The sequence below is a fragment of the Topomyia yanbarensis genome, chromosome 3, assembly GCF_030247195.1.
Source record: "Topomyia yanbarensis strain Yona2022 chromosome 3, ASM3024719v1, whole genome shotgun sequence".
Taxonomy (NCBI): Eukaryota; Metazoa; Arthropoda; class Insecta; order Diptera; family Culicidae; genus Topomyia; species Topomyia yanbarensis.
In genome coordinates this window covers 86,518,736-86,536,383 of record NC_080672.1, presented here as the reverse complement: position 1 = coordinate 86,536,383, position 17,648 = coordinate 86,518,736, and positions in this window count along the sequence as shown.

Here is a 17,648-nt window from a genome sequence, read left to right as displayed (position 1 = left end):
CGCACAGAAGCACACACACCCATACCCGGGTAGGTACCCACTCAAAGCGGGTTGAGCAGACGAGTGCTGCTGGTCGGTCTCTCCGCGGGTTCGCGCTTTCCCGGCTTCTGCTTCATGTCGCATTTCGCTTCGATATTTAATACGAACAGATGTAACGCAGATGTTACTTTTGCTAAAAATATTTTAATAAAATTGATCGGAGAGCAACTGTTTGTGCGGTGCTGCTACTGTTGCTGCTGCTGCTGCCGGTGCTTTTGGGCTGCACTGGGGAAATTTATTGGTTGGAATATTTTCAGGGAATTTTGGGCTGGACGATAAACTAACGTTTACGATTTGATTATATTTACTTCAAGACTTTAATAGTTACGATAGCAAATTAAACTAAATATTTTCTCTAGTGTACCTGAATATATTTGAATATTTTCATTCTGTTGCGTTTTGCTTTTATCAAGAACATTTCTCAATACAACTGAGTAATTCCCAGAATCTTCAATCACTGGGGAAATTTATTGGTTGGAATATTTTCAGGGAATTTTGGGCTGGACGATAAACTAACGTTTACGATTTGATTATATTTACTTCAAGACTTTAATAGTTACGATAGCAAATTAAACTAAATATTTTCTCTAGTGTACCTGAATATATTTGAATATTTTCATTCTGTTGCGTTTTGCTTTTATCAAGAACATTTCTCAATACAACTGAGTAATTCCCAGAATCTTCAATCAATGGTAAGTAGCTACTATTCCAGGAGCTTTGATCTTGAAGCTTCTGTTTTCTTTACATAAATACAGAAACAAAAACATATAGTGAGAGATTTGTTGGTTATTGCTATTTGCAGGTTACCTCGACTTTAAGCAATGCCATAACCTAAAATCAAACTGACATCGAAGTAAAAGTGCGAAACCAGCAGGTACCGTTAAGCTTTTAAAAACAACCTCGGGTTTTAATGAGCATAAGCATGAGCATGAGCATGATGACCGTACAATTCGTAGTTGCTACTCCGTGATTGACCAGAACAAGCGAAATTGCACAAAGAACCAACGAATGGAGCCTGGGAGTAGCTTCCCATCCTCAGTGTGCACGTTTTGAGAGTTTCAAATTTTGAAGTGTCAATAACGGCGCCGGCCACGTCCTTACAGTCATCGGGGAAGGAAGGAAATGTTAGTGTGATAACCGTTGTTATGGAGACCGTGTATACCTCTGCATCTCCACGGTTACCACGGAAAGGAGGTTTTGTTAGTGGGATGGGATACATAGTTACATAAATCTGGATTCACCTTGGTATGTGATACAATCTATGCGACTCTCAGAAGCGTTATAAGTTAATAATTGCTCTGGGCAGCCGGCTGCCGAGAATTTCAAGAAGATTTATCGTTTGTTGTATTAATTTGGGAATTCTAGGCTTAAAGATATGCAACTTAAACTCCGGACAGCCGGCCATCGGGAGTATTGCTTTTCTTTGATTGAACAAATATTTTTATAAGACAAGGGAACTTTCAAGTTTCTTTACTCCGACGAAGATCGAAAATCTTAGAACAATAACATAGAATATGATACGATTGTCTTAACTCTCCGGAGATACCCGTCGTAATGGAAAAGTTGTTACTTGACTGAATATTACTATCTTACTATCTTAGTATAATTATCGAGGTTAAATCGCGATATAAGCATATATCGTCGCTGCTGTGTCATCCTATGACAAACGCCATTTTGGGGTAAACTGAGTTAGATATGCCACATTACTCGTCTAACGAATCTCTACAAGATGGCGTTTCCAGAATTTTGAAATTTTGCTTGATTACTGAAATATAGCAAGAAAAGTGATTAGAAATTGTGAGATTCTTGCTTCACATCATTATATCTTGGGATTGACTCAAGTTATAATAAAATTTTAGTTGCTTTTATGTGTAAAAATGTCGTAGGAACACAATGGCATAATAATTTTCAAAAGAAAAATACATGTATTGGGAGAAAAACGCAGTTTTAGCTTTAAACTGGAAATATTGCCTATTTGGCAACACTGTAACTAAAAATAACTATTTTTGCTAGATTCCCTGACTCATTTCCTTCAAAATGCATCTAACCGATTGTTTATAGACCAAATGAAGCCAAAGATATGAATTAAAGTTCATAATCGGTGATTTTTTCTTTGGAAAATTTTCCATGCAAGATTATGACACGTCATACAAATTTTTTCATCAATACACACCTATGACACGTGTGAGTGCGACTTTTGTTTATATTTTTAGTGAAAACTCGCAACATAGTCAACCGATCTTCGTAATATTTGAGAGATTAGTACAGAATAGGTAGAAGCATCAATTGTCTTCTCTGAATTGTTTCTACCATTTATAAGTTTCATGATATTCTATCTCAAACTTTAAAAATCGCTATGCTATATTTCACCCTAAGGAGGAAAATTTGGTAAAAACCAAAATTTCTCACTAGGGTGAAAATTTGTTGGTATAAACCAGTCTTTGTACAGGAGGGCACAAATCCTTATTTCATACTATGTTGCGTTTCGGCTTCGCCTCATCAGAAACCGACACTAACGTATTGTCGGAATAGATTAGCGCCGGCTTGACGCAAATCCCTTAAAACTAAAACACACTATGTGTTTCAATCAAACGACTGATCAAACGTGATGTCCCGTTAGAGCAGAAGTTCTGTTTATGTCGATGAGACACAAGTGAAGCCGAAACTTGTCTTGGCTTAGCAGGCCTATGCGAAAGCACTATGCTATATTTCACCCTAAGGAGGAAAATTTGGTAAAAACCAAAATTTCTCACTAGGGTGAAAATTTGTTGGTATAAACCAGTCTTTGTACAGGAGGGCACAAATCCTTATTTCATACTATGTTGCGTTTCGGCTTCGCCTCATCAGAAACCGACACTAACGTATTGTCGGAATAGATTAGCGCCGGCTTGACGCAAATCCCTTAAAACTAAAACACACTATGTGTTTCAATCAAACGACTGATCAAACGTGATGTCCCGTTAGAGCAGAAGTTCTGTTTATGCCGATGAGACACAAGTGAAGCCGAAACTTGTCTTGGCTTAGCAGGCCTATGCGAAAGCACTATGCTATATTTCACCCTAAGGAGGAAAATTTGGTAAAAACCAAAATTTCTCACTAGGGTGAAAATTTGTTGGTATAAACCAGTCTTTGTACAGGAGGGCACAAATCCTTATTTCATACTATGTTGCGTTTCGGCTTCGCCTCATCAGAAACCGACACTAACGTATTGTCGGAATAGATTAGCGCCGGCTTGACGCAAATCCCTTAAAACTAAAACACACTATGTGTTTCAATCAAACGACTGATCAAACGTGATGTCCCGTTAGAGCAGAAGTTCTGTTTATGCCGATGAGACACAAGTGAAGCCGAAACTTGTCTTGGCTTAGCAGGCCTATGCGAAAGCACTATGCTATATTTCACCCTAAGGAGGAAAATTTGGTAAAAACCAAAATTTCTCACTAGGGTGAGAATTTGTTGGTATAAACCAGTCTTTGTACAGGAGGGCACAAATCCTTATTTCATACTATGTTGCGTTTCGGCTTCGCCTCATCAGAAACCGACACTAACGTATTGTCGGAATAGATTAGCGCCGGCTTGACGCAAATCCCTTAAAACTAAAACACACTATGTGTTTCAATCAAACGACTGATCAAACGTGATGTCCCGTTAGAGCAGAAGTTCTGTTTATGCCGATGAGACACAAGTGAAGCCGAAACTTGTCTTGGCTTAGCAGGCCTATGCGAAAGCACTATGCTATATTTCACCCTAAGGAGGAAAATTTGGTAAAAACTCGAACGGGACATCACGTTTGACCAGTCGTTTGATTGAAACACATAGTGTGTTTTAGTTTTAAGGGATTTGCGTCAAGCCGGCGCTAATCTATTCCGACAATACGTTAGTGTCGGTTTCTGAAGAGGCGAAGCCGAAACGCAACATAGTATGAAATAAGGATTTGTGCCCTCCTGTACAAAGACTGGTTCTTACCAACAAATTTTCACCCTAGTGAGAAATTTTGGTTTTTACCAAATTTTCCTCCTTAGGGTGAAATATAGCATAGTGCTTTCGCATAGGCCTGCTAAGCCAAGACAAGTTTCGGCTTCACTTGTGTCTCATCGGCATAAACAGAACTTCTGCTCGAACGGGACGTCACGTTTGACCAGTCGTTTGATTGAAACACATAGTGTGTTTTAGTTTTAAGGGATTTGCGTCAAGCCGGCGCTAATCTATTCCGACAATACGTTAGTGTCGGTTTCTGATGAGGCGAAGCCGAAACGCAACATAGTATTTAAAAATCGTTTTTCTCGAAATGTGCAAAATGGCGCTTGTCACAAGACAGCACAACAGCGACGATATACTTTCTTTATACAGTCATGAGGAACAAGCCGGCTTTTGTAACTATTATTCACGCGCGATGTTATGCTATCTCACGATGAATTCGCGCTGGGGTATGGTAATGTTTGTTTTTATTTTTCATGGTTCATCCCAAATGAAAACCCTAATTTTAAGTATTGAAAGGTACCTTGAAAGGGGGCCGAGAAGTCGCCGCTGGGGGTCCGCGAAGCAAAATATCCCCTCCGAGTGGATATAAAAAATCAAGTCTTGCTTCCCAACAGACTGAAAATTATATATTGACAGCAATGTTTAACCGTGGGGGTCCACAACATCGCAGGGTGATTTCTAAGGGGCCCGAGGCACGAAAATGCTTCAGAACCGCTGATATAGACCGATGCAGAGAATCCCTTCTCAATCCAATATTCCCAACGTTACTCTCAATGGAAGCAAACTACATCCCATCGACTTACAAAATTTTGGACTCTTTATACAGACCCGCGAATCGTAAAAAACGCAACCAAAAAGGAAAAAAAAACGTTTTGACAGTCCTTCTGGACGTAATCCCCGACACTTCGCAAGACCGGGCGCAAAGAGTCTATAGAAAATCATATCCGCAGAAAACCGTTAACAAGAAAATACATAGGTAATACATGTAGTAATGGATTTTTACACGATTCACGCAGATAATCGATTAATCATTATAACAATAAAAAAATCAATAATCGGCTGTCAGTTTTCCGAATATCCAACTCAACCAACTAATATCCGTTAAGCACCTCAAAATACCACAAAGAGGCCACCATCCAAGTTTGAAAATCGCGGAACAAAACGGGAAGACTCTCCAAAAACACCAAGCCACTCATACCTGTACGCAGTAATCGGTTGTTACGGTCTACTAATCGAATACACCAATCGGGCTCTCGAAAATCACTCGACCAGCAGATAACAATTTGTCAAAATCGGACATCACTAAATCCAAGAATTTCGTACAACGTTTATGTCTACTTTCACCCGCGGAACACCCAACACAACACCAGACCAGATGACTTGCAAGCCATCAAAAATCTCGACTCGCACCTCTCCCATGTCGCTTTCACCCCTGACAGTGCACTACACCGGGTAGCCGGTGTTTTTAGCTTCCGATGGCCCTACATTTTCTGACAAAGTGAAGTTCAGGAATGTTGAGATTTTTATCACTGTTTAGGAAAGCAAAAGTATCATAAAGCTAGTGTCAGGCCTTCATGAGACCTTAAGAAGTCACTTTTGGAGATATTCGTTAATGTAGATTTGTCGGTAGACGGTTCCAGATTTAATTAAAAAAAACTAATTTAACACATCTACAGATCGCTTGCAACATAAAAAACTTTTTGTGCAATTTAACAGCTCCATCTAAGGCCAATTCAATAAATTTCCTACATGAAAGTTTACTTTTGTTAAAAAACGGTTTTTAAACCAAAGCTGGAAGTTAAACCTTGGCGTGGAAGAGCCGGTATATTAATATATGCTATTACTTAGTGTAGAATTAGATTTTGCCCTTTACGGCTATTATACAACCGCCAGAAGAAACTTAAAACGTTGGTACACAATCGAGAATAGCGAATCAGAAAAGCTGACTATATATCAGTGATTTACTAAATACAGAATGGATAATGGTTATGATGTAAAACCTTATGGTCCGTCCATGTTAAGTCTTCGGTACGGAGCAATACCTCGACCTAGGAACTCCTAGCACGTTGTTAGTCGCCTCTTACGACATGGGAGCAGTCCCCAGAGGTTCTATTCTTGGCTGAAATAGTGCAAAAAGATTTCAGCCCGCCGGACACCACACGGCTTTTTAAAAACAACCTCGGGTTTTAATGTCAATTAATTCGGGAATAGCTACTTCGAAGCAGATGTTCTTATAAAAAATTACTCGTTTGAATGCATTTGCACCGGGAACTGGACGCAATCCTCTACCTGGAATCGCTAGACAGACCTCGGTACTCCGCTCGACAGCTTCAAAGCAAGAATAACGCGTCCGTGAACGGTTTTGGGAGACATCGTTTCGTCGGGAAACTCAATGCCGAGGTAGGCTAGCTCCATAGCACGACAAACCACCAGTTTAGAGTCGTCAGGGCATGAGTGGATCGGAAGCCACCCTACAACCGGAATCGTTAATTCGACCATGACCTTCAACTGGTGAACGCAGAGAGGAGCGCATGTACAATACCATGTTCGCAGCAGCAGACGTGATGTAGCGGTGATGAGACCAGCGAAATAGCACGATCAGCTAGACCTGCAATCAAAGGATGTTCAGGAGCACACGCCCTTTCCCTGAAAGTGGTCACTGCAAATGGAATCCGGGGGAATCAGGCAAACGTCGAAGTCTTGTTGGAGGTTTTAGGAGTAGGTTTCAGGGTTATCTTCTCTGTTCAGAGTCCCTCACTATGGCACATGATGGACGAAATCGGTCGTCTAACTACCAAATGTGTACGGGGTCGGCGTAAAAGCTTTACCACTAAGTAAAAAAACACTCACACACACAAACCAAGCAGGAACTTAACGACCCTCTTGATCTTCCGAGAGTTGGGGAGCCTGCTTAGGACTTTGTGGGGTTGGGCAGTGTGCCCTGTTGAGACTCTATAAAAAGGCATATAAATCCGAATGTAACTCTACCGAAGCGAACCTTTGACGTCTTTGCTTAAACATCCTAGCCCAACTGGGGTGCTAACCGGTACATCCGGATTCATGATGGAAACAGGATGAGTACGGAATACTGGTCATGACGAACGCAAGGAAACCAACGAGAGGTAGGGTTCTTGAGCCGAATTTTCACTCCGAAATTAAGCAGCGACGCGACTCAGAATGACTCTCAACAGGGAAAATCGAACTTGGTGGAGGTGAAAAGATAAGTCAACGAGCTCTATGAGTTCGTGAAGGATAAACACAACGTGTACAGAAAGGCCAACCAGCTAGTGATGAGCATTAAACCTGTCGTAACAGCTGCTGAACGTGAGCAGAAGGTGCTCTTGATGAGAGCCGAAGCAGCTGAAAAAGCTCTTATGGAGGCTGAAGAACACGCAAAGGCCGAAACCGAGGAGGTATCGAAGAGTTAACACAATACTCGCTCGATTAAAAGAGTAAGAGTACCGATTTGTGTAGAGCAAGAGGACCTGAAGAAACAGAAGAGCGTCCTCGGGCCCTTCAGTAAGCAAAAGCAATTTAGAACGTTCGCCTCCTGGTTTTCCATGTTGACTGGCGCATCGTGAAAAGCCAGCAGGCGAAACGGAGGCAGAGGAAAGAAAAGGAGAAGTAACGGGAGAAGAAACGAAAACGTCGGCCTCCTTGGAGGAGGTACAAGGACAAAAAACCATCTTTGATTTGGATGAAATTTTGTTTCAAGATAGGTCAAAATTTCAAGGAGAAATAGTTATTAGAAAAAAAACTTTTTCTTGTCCAAACTGATTTTTTTCAGTGTATTTTTATCGAAATCTAAACCAATGAAAGTCATAATCATCGCAGAATCCATTTTCCAAACTGCTAGTTACCTGGTACATGCAAAAAAGCATCAGTAACGAATTTGGTATAGTATCTCGAACTGGACTGGAATAAGGCCGAAGGGATTCGTTTGACGGAGATCTGGTACTAGAACACTTAGCGCACGACCAGACAACATGTTTAATATCGCGATAAGCGCCACCAAAAGCGCGGAGACAGCTCTCCACGACCCCAATAACCCTCATCAATTCTCTTGGACCAAGGTTTGTTGATACCTTTGGGATTCCTGAGCTTCCATCGCTCCACGAAATTTGCCAATTTTCGAGCGTCCTCTGAGGAGAACTAATTAAAAACTCGTTGAAGCTACGCGATCTTTCATAAATATCACCGTCTAATGCCTAAATGTTATCCTTCTCATTATCATTCCAATCCAAGTGTCCGCCTTCTCATTACCCGGAATGGAGCACTGAGAACGAACTCAAACTGAGGTAGTTTGGTATAATTTTTGGAATAAAGCATTCAGGAACTCCTATGTTTTCTGCAGAAAATATAAGGAGTGTTTTCCATGTCCCATCGACCGGAGAGCCTCCTTGGAACTATAGCGATGTGGGCATGGTCGTTGATGGGTAAATATAAACCCATCAGTTTTGTGGGGAGAATGTTTGCAGCACAGCCTCTTTTATGATTTCACTCACCACTACTGTCGTAATAATTGGCATAAAAGCGATGCATAGCTGTCATCATATGACGAACGTTCCGTGTATTTCAATCGCAAGATGAATCGAATACACAACGTATGCCCAAGCCACCAGACGAAACATTGTTTCTCTGATGATCCGTCCGTTAATCCGTCGACGAACCGGTGCCAATAATCACTTTTTTCAGCTTTCATCAAATTTTTCATTTGCATTTGTAGCGTCGCGTCTATTGAAAAAAAAATCGGGCGATCCGACGTTCAAAAGTCCCCTTCGCGTACAATTTTAAGCAATCTCTGCCCACCATGAAATAGAAGACACGGTACACGGTTGTTCGAGTCGGGTACTCGGTTCGTCTGACCTTTAATCGTAGAGCAAATGCATTGTGTGAAACCTGGGGGTAAATGCAGGCTCTGAAATATAGGGACACTAGATGTGTGATGTCCCATGTGGAAATTCCTGCTAGTTTCCAAGATTACCTAAACGAGGAACCACTTACTTCGGTTTTGTAGCAGCACCCTTCAAGGGACACTCTCAGGCCTTTACGAGGAAGCTTTCTTCTTTCGGAAATTTATAGGCACATTAGAAGATGTTCCCAGAATGGGATGGTCAGGCTCTCACACTTTAGTGTACGAGGAAACATAGAAATTTGTCGTTATCGGTGGCGTAGCGCTCTTTTATATTTCTTATCGGAGCGTTCCTGAAAAGAATGTTTCATTTTGTCCCCACATAATTTATATGCGGGTATATCATGCGGAGTCTTTCCACAGCAGGAAAATTTTTCATGATTCTCTTCGCATTTCCACAGCGTTCCTTGTTTATACAATAAGTCGCTGTAGGCCCAATTGTTTGCAACGATGACAGTTCATGACTCGCGGTACAAAAAGGCGAACTGGTAGACCCGCCCAAAAGATCAAAGTTTGGAAGAGCAGATTCGGCGAAATGTTCGAAGTGAGGCTGATGAAAAATAAGTTGTTTTCATATACTCCTTGATTTTTCCTGAACGCAATTGCTTGCGAACCAGAATTTTCACTGGCCGAAGCCAAGGGTTCTTGAAGGAGCGAACCCCATACTTCGCAATTAAGGCCCATGTTGGAGACTACACCATCAATCTTCACTTCCCGGGCGGGTACATATACAAGATACTTCTTCGTACACGGCCAAGTGGTATTTAGTTAAATCTCGGCTTATCTTTGCCCACATTCAATTTTGTTATGAATATATACCAACTACGTCACTGATACTTTTTGCATGTATCAGGCAACTAGCAGTTGGGAAATTGGATTCTGAGATGATCATGACTTTTATTGGTTTAGTTGTCGATAAAAATACACTGAAAAAAAATCTGTTTGAACAAGGAAAAGTTTTTTTTTTAAATAACTTTTTTTCCTTGGAAGTGCCCAACTTGAACTTTTTGACTGTAGGTAGGGAATATAATTACCTATCTTGGAACAAAATTTCATCCAAATCAAAGATGTGTTTTTTGTGTAAATCGACTTTAAATTTTTAAAATCGATTTCTTTCACTGTAGGAGTCAAAGTAGAATTTTTTCAATAATTTTGTTAAAAAATTTGACTAATTTTGTGAAAATCACTCCTATAACACTTTTTTGTAGGATTTGTCATTTTTTGTCAAAAAATTGGTGAAAAAAGTTTGAATCTTTTGAAAAGACAGTCTAGATCATTTTTGGAACAACAAAGTATGCAAAGTGGCTTTTTGTGACAAAGTCTTCATGTACAGAAAGTTTCATTAAAATCTGAGAGGGTGTTGCCAACTCTGAATACGATTTAGCGGGAAATTCGTCAATTGTTTTCGATTAGAGCACTTAACATAAAATACCGTTCCTTTCATATGAAATAGCATGCTTTGTAGTATAGATCACCAAAAATGGCAAATGCGATATTTTTTACATCTTGCAATATTTACTCAGAAAATAGTTTTTTTTTCGTAAAAAGTAAGTTCAAAATATTTGAAAGCAAACCTAAAGTGTGAAATATCAAAACTTCAAAAGTTATATAAAGAATAACATTTTTAAGTAACATCCTATTGTTTTTGGTAAATTTCTTTAAATATGAAAAATACAGGACATAGAATTCCAGTGTCTTCGACAAAGTTTTTTTAAATTTTATTTCCTTCAATTTTTTTGAAGATAGCGAAACTCTATCTCGAACCATTGAAAGGTTAATTTTCTCATTCTAATAAATAAAGGGTTGCAAAGTGCAAAATTTTATCATGTAAATGAAGCAATATTTTTATATTGTCCACCGTGAAAGTAATTTCAACATACTACCAATGGTCAATTCACGAAAAACCAAATTTTTTATATTACTTTTTCAGTTTTCATTTTTTCCTAACCTATTCTACAGATGTTTTCAAAGTTTTTGAAGACAAACATTTTTTTCTAACGCATCAAAACACTAACATCTATTATTCAATAGATATAAGTACTTATAATATTCAATTTTGTGAAATTCATAAAAATATTATATTCGCTATTTTTTTATAACTCTAATCATGACCTTACATATAATTGAAAAAGAATAATCTTTTCTTTCCCCCAAGGAGTGATATTGTTATTCCAAAGAACCCCATTTTTGACGAAAAAGTGCTCATAACTTTTTAACGACAATAGTTAGATATGTGCTGTCATGAAACAAATTATTCGCCTTAAAACAATTTGAAATTGTCTAATGACTACTCTTCAGTTTCAAATCATTACCGCAAAAGTTATTTGAATAAAACAGTTTTTCTTAGGAACACCCTTGATTTCAAATTTGTTGTAAAATGAAAAGTATGACAAATAGAGCTTACATGTCTTAAGCAAACTTTTCTAAAATTTATCGCTCTACCACTTCGCTGAACGTCTTTGGCTCAAGCTAGAATGACTAAAAAGCTATTTTTTATTTTGGTAAAATTAGGACCACCCTACCTATTGATTTAACAAAAAGAAGAAGTTAACAAACTACGAGAACTTCTCCAATGACGTAGAAAGGCTAAGTTGTTTAATTTTAGAAAAATCTCAAAATTCTTGCTAAATATACATCCTGGACCACTGTGCAATGGTATCGATGGTGCGGAGTTGGCGGAAGGGGAAGAACTGGTTTTCTACTTGGGTTTGAAGTGCGAATCTTACGGAAAGCATTTTACATTGAATTTCTTATTCTAGGATTAGTTCACTTGATCTTAGGGCTAGATCAATATTTGCAGGTTTGTATGTACATTACAAAAAACAATGTCTTTCAGGTTCGTGTTGCAGAATTAGAGGTGAGTATGGAACACACTATGAAAGCTTTCAAATTGAAAGTTTTTGGTTTTAAAAAGAAGTTTTCAAAAATATTGTATTATGGAAATTCTTAAATTTGGCTCATTCTTGAAAAAAGCTTATTTTTTCAAATTTTCTTTGAATTCTTTCATAGTATACTAAAACTCAAATTTCAAATTTTTTCGATTGCTTTGAATAACGTTATGAATTTTCATATTAAACGCATGAAAAAATGCATATATTTTCCATATAAAATTTCAGCTCGTGTTAAAACGGTCCAATTTCACCTAAATTTGCCCAAATCTATTTATTTTTGGTACCCTGAATCCTTTTTTGGCCGTGAATGCACAAAATACAGATATCGTTAAAATAACTACCAACCCATTGTTCATACATTCAAAAAATTGCAGCAAATATCTCACTTTGAGGTGGATTGATCACACAAACTATACCATCAAACTGAAGGTATTGGATCATAATAAAAAGGCAAGAAGAGATTTTTGTACACTTTGCCGTTTTTGCATGAACAATTTATCACATGTTTTTGGCGGCTCTAGACGGGATGAGAAGGTAGACTGAATGAATAGCGATGTTTCATAGCAGTTGCGTATGGTTTAAGTGCAATACATTTTCTGAGATTCATTTTATTAAACACTCTAACAGTGCTTAAAAAACACTTACTTAAAACATTGCGGTTGATATTGCCCGCTCGTAAAAATTGCTGGTTTCTTAATATCTCCGCGTCTTGAACGTAAACCTTCATTTTTTTGCATATTGAACAACTGCAATTCCCTGATAGCTGCCTATAAACTCGAAAGTCCCCCCGCTTCTCCATCAACATAGCTGACAGGAGTGGGGGACAAATGTTTCACCGCACACAATAAGTGCTCAATAGAACTCCCCATGCGGTGACTATGGACTCCAGCGGAAATGGAAGAGTGAGTGTCGTTGGCGGTGTGGTTTGTTGTAACTACATACGCTTAGCGAAATATTTTTATGTTGTTTTAAATCCGAGAACACTATGAGAACAGCAGCACGTGACATTGGTGTCTTCTTTCCTCTCACTGCTGGCTGGCAATCGGTGAAGGTGGAAGGGCCGCCGCCGCCGTCGGTGGGTGAATAGTAACTTGTTCCGTTGGGTGGTTGAGCGGAAATACGTCGCCATTGAATGAATAGGGGAAACTCCATGGGAACAACAACTCCTCAGTAACTCGACACACAAACAGACACACGTAGGGATTGGGAAGAACGTTACCGGGGGAGTTTAGTAGAGTGAGTAAAGTGTCAAGTAAGCAAACAACCACCGTTTGGAAGGATCCAGCAGCATTCGTGCTGCGGGATGAGATTGTGGCTGCGCCGGCCAATGATGATGATGATGATGATGATGCCGGTGGTGGCGGGCTCGGATAGTAGGTACTCGGTGGGAACGGTGAGGGATTATGATGTTTTTGTTGCTTTCGTCGGTGGTTCGTTTCCTCTACATCACACCCCCTCCACACAGCCCTGATCGGCAGCTGAGATACGTACATATATAAATGTTTCGCCTGCCGCCGTTCAGTGGCCGTTGTGTGAAAAAGTGCACCAGTTGCGAACGAGCGAAGGGATTATGGCGAAAATTGTTTTAAAGGCTAATACAAATGGGGTTGAAATTGGTGGTAATCGGTAAACGGTGTGAATAATTTATCACGGCGATGATTTATTTGTACAGCTGATCCAGAGTCCGATTTCATTCTTTCCTTTAGTGGAGGTTATGGAATCGTGTGCCCTGGTTGCCGCAGCATTTAGTTTTATGTGGTTTTTGGGGGTAATGAATTCAGTGGAGAGGCATTGTTGCAATTGAAATAAAATCATAAACGTTCAAATTGACTGTGACACAGGGCCTCGTTTGGAAGAGATGTAATACCAATTGGTTGATTTCGTTGAACCGAAATTTAAATAATGATTTCCAATCAATCTCTGATAACTATATAAATCGACTAGAACCCCATAATTCCTTCCTACCTCAGTAAGACTACCTCATAACACGAATGTTTAAAAATACATGTACAAACAGTTGTGCGGTTTTCCTCCCCACCCACAAAGCTTTCAGTCCAGAAACGTTTGCTATACCATTCACCAGGATAACAGCACGTGTTCGCCTTCCTATACCCCCAAACATTTCGGTCCCTTCTGTACCGATTATGTGCGCGCAGGAACCAACAATCATCAATTTTGTCCCGAAACCAACTGCTGCTTCGGCAACTTTTTTCCCACAATTGCCAAGTGTTGGGTAACAATGTTTCTGCTGTGTGTATTTTTATTTTTCCTGATAAGCCGGCAGTTCTGTGCCACACTTGGATGCTTTTCAGAAAATATTTAGCAAAATTGGTAAAAAGTGGCACCATCGTCGGCAGTGCCGGATGGTCCCCGTTTACGAATTCCTTCTCCTTCCTGCACACATCGTCCATATCAAAAATGTGAGTTTCCCTCGACGGCGCTGTACCCAAGCCGAATTCCATCATCTCGAAAATACGAATCGCCTAATTATAACGATTTTCATCCACCCTTCACCGAGGCATTCCGACTGTCAAATTTCCCTTATCACTAGGCACCATACGGCAACACGGTACACAGCTGGGCTCCCAACCCATCATCGGCAACTGGGACATCCGTGCGGCTGTATGCTCGCTTTCCCTTGCTGTTGATTTGCTTCTTTTTTCTTCGTCATTTCGCTAGCTTTTCCAATCGTTTCAAGGGCTCTGGACCGAGAGTGGAGCATTAACTGATGCTGTGTGAGGTGGGAGGGGGGACGAAACAGGCTGTGACCGCTTTGCGCGATGCCGGTAAGGGATGTTGAGCTGACGCGGGAAAATATGCATATTTTTATTTACCACGACGAAAAAAAAAATGCCACCTCCAACATTTGTTACTCGTTCTGTTCGGTACGATGTTTGGCATTGGTTTATTTTGGAGCAGTTTTAGATCAAATGAAGAATAAAAATGTTTATTTTGCTCCGACCACTTTCAATGGTTTGAAATTCCAGACTAGCTTTAATAAAAAAAATCTATTTTCTGAAAATCAAAGGCTGATTTTGATCAAAATGACGTCAAGTTGTCGGATATTAAATTGCCTTTATCAAAGAAAACTGCGCAAAGTTTATGATTATAAACTAAAAATGATGTCTGTCCAAAATGCGCTGATGGACATGCAGTCAATGAATGTGACTCCAAGACTGCCAAATGCGTCAACTGCAATAATTTGAATGTGCTGCAGAAATCCCCCCTTGACGAGCAACTGGACACCAACCACTGCTCTTGGAGTGCGCAGTGTCCTTTATATCAAAAGCGTCTGAAGAAAGCCAAGAATAGGATTGACTACACCGCCTAGCAATCAATGCACAGTAGCTCGTTGACTGAGGATGATGAGCTAGTAGATTCCCCTGCTCTGCCAGGTAAATTTTTAGAACGTATATGTTCACCCGAAACTGGGCGAGATGCTGCTCTCTTTAATAGTGAACAACCATTGCAGTCCAAAACTATTGCCCACATCGGCCTGCCTGGGAGTCAACATACGAGTACACGAGAAACCAAACCTGTGGATTTTAGCGTCTCCTCCGAATTCAACGACGACCCTGATACCGATTCACCTCTAAACATGCAAACATATGGAAATGCGCGTCCTGTTTTATCAGGTAACATAATAGAACGTATATGTTCATTCGAAGCTAGGCAAGATATTGCACCCGTTGACAACCTATCCCCCTTGCAGTCCAATGACGTCTTTGGATCAAGAACGCCCAGCAACACCCAGCTACCAGTACTTCAACAGCGGAATCAGTTAGGAATCTACTACCAGAACGTGCCAGGTCTGCGTACCAAAATTGACGAACTTTTTGTTGTGGTCTACGACGAATGTTATGACGTTATCGTTATGACCGAGACATGGCTGAACGATGAAATAAATTCTCTGCAATTATTTGGCCCGAACTACACCGTTTACCGCAACGATAGAGATTCAGCTAAAACAGGTATAAGGCGAAGTGCTGGTGTCCTTATCGCTGTGACTAACCGGTTGGCATATAAAATAATGGATGGCAATGATAGTTATCTTGAACAACTGTTGGTGACCGTTATCAGTGAAAACCGCATGATCTGTATAGGAGTTATCTACATCCCTCCCGAACTTGCTCATGATCTCAACGTTATTGAGCTACATATCGAGACAATGCTGACTACGTGTAGTAAGCTCAAATCAGATGACTTTTTCTTAATGTTCGGTGATTATAACCAACCTGGACTTGTTTTGAAGAAAGCTCCCGCGGGATACGTTTACCCTGATCCAGCTGACTCAACATTCTCAAGATCTTGCTCCACTCTTTTAGATGGGATGTCGTTGCTGAATATGAGGCAGATGAGCATTGTAACCAACATGAGGAACCGAGCATTGGACCTACTGTTCGTGAATGAAGAGACATTACCTAACTGTTGTGTCTGCGAAGGTCATGAGCCCTTAGATGAGATAGATTCACACCACCCCCCGCTGTTTGCAGTTGTAGATTGCCGCAGCAGGTGCAATTTATCGAAGTACCTGATGATCAAGTATTCAACTTTTCCAAAGGTGATTCTATCGCACTTAGCAATTCTCTTCGAAACATCGATTGGTCGACGGCACTCAACGATGCAATCGACATTAACGCTGTAGTAGATACATTCACAAGAATCCTGAAGAAATTGTTCAGCCTACACATTCCTGCTTCGCGACCATGCCCTAAGCCGCTGTGGTCCAATAGTCGTCTACGGGAACTGAAACGATTGAGAGCAGCGGCCTTAAGAAACTTCAGTAACCATCGAAATCCTATCTCGAAACGTCAGTTCTCATATGCAAGCACTAGGTACAAGAACTATAATCGCTTCCTATACTCCAAACATGTGATGCAAACCCAATTCGATCTCAAACAGAATCCTAAACGTTTTTGGTCGTTTGGCAACGGAAAACGTAAGGAAAACGGGCTGCCATCCAGTATGTTCCTGGCGGATGAAACATCTAGTTCACCGAATGGCATCTGCAACCTGTTTGCCCACCACTTCTTTAGAGTGTTCCAGAAAGTTAATGTTACCTCAAAGCAAGTGGAAAGCTCTCTCCGGAATGTTCCCAAGAATGTTATAGCTTTTAGCACCGTTGATTTTTCTAATGAAGACATCCTTGCTGCAATCAGAAAACTGAAATCTTCTAAATCAGCGGGACCTGATGGCATTCCATCCATAGTCTTGAAGCAGTGTGCTCATGCTCTATGTAGCCCACTAAGATTAATTTCCAACCAATCGCTTTCTCAGTCAGTGTTCCCCATTGGTTGGAAGAGATCGTGGATGTTCCCAGTTTTCAAAAAAGGAGACAAGCGAAATATCACAAACTACCGTGGAATGACGTCATTGTATGCTGGTTCAAAGCTGTTGGAGATCCTAGTCGGCGATCGACTGTTGAATTCTGCTAAACAGTACATTTCAGTAGATCAGCATGGTTTCTTTCCAGGAAGATCAACAAACACAAACTTGGTTCAGTTTACTTCATTCTGCATAAGAAATATGGAGGAAGGCTCACAAATTGACACCATACATACAGACCTCAAAGCAGCTTTCGACTGCGTCGAACATACGCTACTGTTAGCAAAAGTGGAACGACTTGGTATGGCTTCCAATTATGTGGATTGTCTGAAGTCGCATCTCACATCCCGCTCCCTATCTGTGAAATTGGGAATCAATGAATCATACTGCTTCGTAAATACGTCCGGCGTACCACAAGGCAGCAACCTCGGCCCACTGCTTTTTTCTATATTTTTCAATGATGTCTGTTACGTGATTCCTCTAGGTTGCAGGTCAATTTA